At 47.0% G+C, this 3,461-nt stretch overlaps 1 non-coding gene across 1 annotated transcript; it reads left to right on the top strand.

Moving 5' to 3' along the window:
- The first annotated feature begins 3,134 nt into the window (after positions 1-3,134).
- Positions 3,135-3,240, top strand: LOC116071984. Its single transcript, XR_004111266.1, has one exon. It is a non-coding gene; the product is annotated as a U6 spliceosomal RNA (small nuclear RNA).
- The last annotated feature ends 221 nt before the right edge of the window (positions 3,241-3,461 follow it).

Genomic DNA, 3,461 nt, shown 5'->3' with positions numbered 1-3,461 from the left:
TGGATTGCAGCCAGTTTTTCTTCCTGGCTAATGGAGCCCAGAACTTTTCAGGGTGGAGCTCAGAACCCAGGCTCTTCCAGGAAGCCAGAAGTGTGGAGGGTTTCCCAGTGGTTCTCAACCTTCCTAAGGCTGCGACCCTTTAACACAGTTCCTCATGTTTGTGGTGACTCCTAAACCATAAACTACTTCAGAACTGTAATTTTGTTACTGTTATGAACCGTAATGTAAATATTTTTCCTTGAGATGGAGGGTCGTTACAGGGGTCGCGACCCACGGGTTGAGAAACACTGCTTTAGCAGCCTGGCTCTTTGGGGCTGGTGAGATGGTTTGAGTAGTGAATAAAACATATGCTGCAGAAGCATGGGGCATGAGCTGAGCTTATCCCTCAGCACGCCAATAAAACTCCAGGCGCAGACTGGTGAGATGGCTCACTGGGGAGAGGCGCTAGCCCCCCAAGCCTGACAACCTGAGACCAGTGCCCCAAACGCCACTGTGGAAGGAAAGACTCAATTCTGTAAAGTTGTCCTCTGCCCTGCACTTGCGTGTGGCAGTACATGGCACACCCAGGTGGCCTGATCTCGTAATAGCAGTGCTGGAGAAGCAGTAGTAGACTCAAGCATCTCTGGAACTTACCGCCAGCCACCCAGCCTCATTGGTGAGTCCTAAGTCCCAATGAACGCCCACAGCTCAGAAGACTGGTGGCTCCCGAAGAGCAGCACTCAAGGTTGACCTCTGGCTTCTATGTGTATATGCACACCTGTGCACATGCGCTACCACCACATGGACAGAACACCCCATATACCTGCACACACACCTCCCACTCACACATACAGTGAATGGCTGCTTGATGTCAGGGAGCCCTGGGGACTCTTAGCATAAGCCATTGTCAGGGTCATTTCTGCTCAGTAGACAACAACTGAGGTCACATCGGATACTTAGGATGTAGTGACGTGAGGCTTTATTGCCCCCTGAATGAACTTCAAAGTTTGTGTCATCCATTGGGTTGCACTGTACCTGGCAAATCCAAATGCCTGTTTCTCTGTCCTGTCTAACCCCATCTTGTTTGTTTTCCTTTACTGCCACCACAGTCACCTTGACAGTGTATCTCCGTCCATCTAATGAAAGACTGGGAGACTTAGAAATTTGGGAAAAAGCACGTTAACGAAAAGTAATGTACTAGTAGAGATATAACAAGCCAGAAATATAAAATAGCCAGTTCCAGGAACTCAGAGCCTCAGGGCTCTGGTTCCCGATACCTGCCCCTCCTAGCTGATCTACAATGAGGGCGGAACTAGGAAGGAAGGTCTACTGGTTTATGGGACTCTCTACCCCATCGACCAGTAAATGAAGATTACATTCCTAGAATGAATATGTTTCACTCCCTAACTGAATACCTTGGGTTGGGTCCCTCTGAATGTTTCCTTAGTAACCCTCTACCCGCCCCCAGCTTGTGGGTTTTCCCTTAAATACCCCTTACTTCTTGTGTTCGGGGTCAAACTCTGGCCAGCATGATCACGAGATTGACCCTGGGGTCGAACTCCTCTGGCTGACAAGGTCACGAGATCGACCCCGGTACCGGTATCCCCAATAAACCTCATGTGATTGCAGCAAGTTTGGTCTCGTGAGTCATTGGGTGGTCACGTCATCCTGAGACTTGAGTAAGGATCTCCCCAGTTCTGGGGGTCTTTCACTAAGAGTCCACAGCTCCTTTCTCTCTCTTCCCACACTCAGCTCTCTCTCCCCCAGCATCATACCTGCCCCTAGCCCTGTCATGGCCGAATTCTTTCTTTGCCTCTGTCTATTACTCCAGTCCCACACACTCAACATTTCTCTCACTTTCTCCTCTGCTATGATTTGAATGTGACATGCCCTGTCTTAGTCACTGTTCTATTCTGTGAAGAGACACAATGACCAAGTTAACTCTTATGAAAGAGAGCATTTAATTGAGGGCTCGCTTACAGTTTCAGAAGTTTAATTTTATCATCATGATGGGAAGCACTGGAGCAGTCGATGAGATACATTCTGATCTGTAGGCAGAGAGAGAGAGAGAGAGAGAGAGAGAGAGAGAGAGAGAAAGGGAGGGAGGTGGTAGTGGGGAGAAGGAGAGAGGGATGGAGAGGGAGAGGGAGGTACTGGCCTGGTATGGGTTTTGAAACCTCAAAGCCCACCTCCAGTGACATACTTCCTCTAGCAAGGCCACACCCACTCCAACAAGGCCACGCCTCCCAATCCTTCTAATCCTTTCAAACAGTTCCACTCCCCGTGATTAAGCATTGACCTATATGAGCCTATGGGAGTCAATTCTCATTGAAAACACCACAGTCCTTCACAGGCCTAATTGATGATGCTATTTTGGGAGGGTATGGAACCTTTTGAAAAAGGAAGCAATGCCCAGGAGCAAGGTCACTGGGAGACAGAGGAAGACTTAAGAACCAGAGCCCACCCACTTCCACTGGAGCTCTCTTCTTCCTGTTAGTCATTCCCTGGTAGCCTATAGCAACCAGCTCTTCCAGCCACGTTTTCACCGTTGCAAGAAACTGTACATTCTAAACTGTAGCCCCAATAAACCTCCTCCCTTAAGTTGCTTCTGTTGGGAAGAAAATGTTTGCAGAACATAGTAGGCGTATACCATATTTTTATTTATAATTAGGTAAGTAATGCACGAATGTGTTTTCCCTATACAAAACAAACAGCTCAGGCTGGTGAGATGGCTCAGTGGGTAAAGGTACCTCAGTCAAGCCTGATGAACTGAGTTCAGTCCTTGAGACTCCCACCTGGTAGAAGGAGAGAACTGACTCCTACCATGGCAGGTGCACTTGTATGCCAGTGTGCCCACATGCGAGTACACATACACATAAATGCAAGGTGTTGAAAAGAAATCCAAGGCAATCCTCTGCTACGTACTGAATGGGGCTGGCCTGGGTTACATGAGACTTTTCAAAACACTGAAAGACAGCTGGGCAGTGGTGGCGCACGCCTTTAATCCCAGCACTTGGGAGGTAGAGGCAGGCAGATTTCTGAGTTCGAGGCAGGCCTGGTGTACAGAATGAGTTCCAGGACAGCCAGGGCTGCACAGAGAAACCCTGTCTCAAAAAAAACCCCAAAAACAAAACAAAACAAAAAAACCCAAACCAGTGCTCACTTCGGCAGCACATATACTAAAATTGGAATGATACAGCATGATTAGCATGGCTCCTGCACAAGGATGACACACAAATTCATGAAGCGTTCCATATTAAAAAAAAACAAAAAACAAAAAACAAAACAAAACCAAAAACAACAAAAAAATCCCCCAAAACCACTTTTTAAAAATGAAATTTAAAAATAAAAAAAAAATAAGTAAATAAAAACAATTCAATCAGAAGAGTGGACTCCCTTGGTAACTCTGCCAAAAGTAACAAGTGCCCTTAGCTTGAAGAATCTTTACAGACTTTAAAAACTCTATATGGAGCCAGGGGTAG

This window comes from Mastomys coucha, unplaced genomic scaffold (genome assembly GCF_008632895.1).
Source record: "Mastomys coucha isolate ucsf_1 unplaced genomic scaffold, UCSF_Mcou_1 pScaffold1, whole genome shotgun sequence".
NCBI classification, from domain to species: Eukaryota; Metazoa; Chordata; class Mammalia; order Rodentia; family Muridae; genus Mastomys; species Mastomys coucha.
The sequence above is the reverse complement of the archived record's forward strand: the minus strand, read 5'-3'. Positions and strand labels throughout refer to the sequence as shown.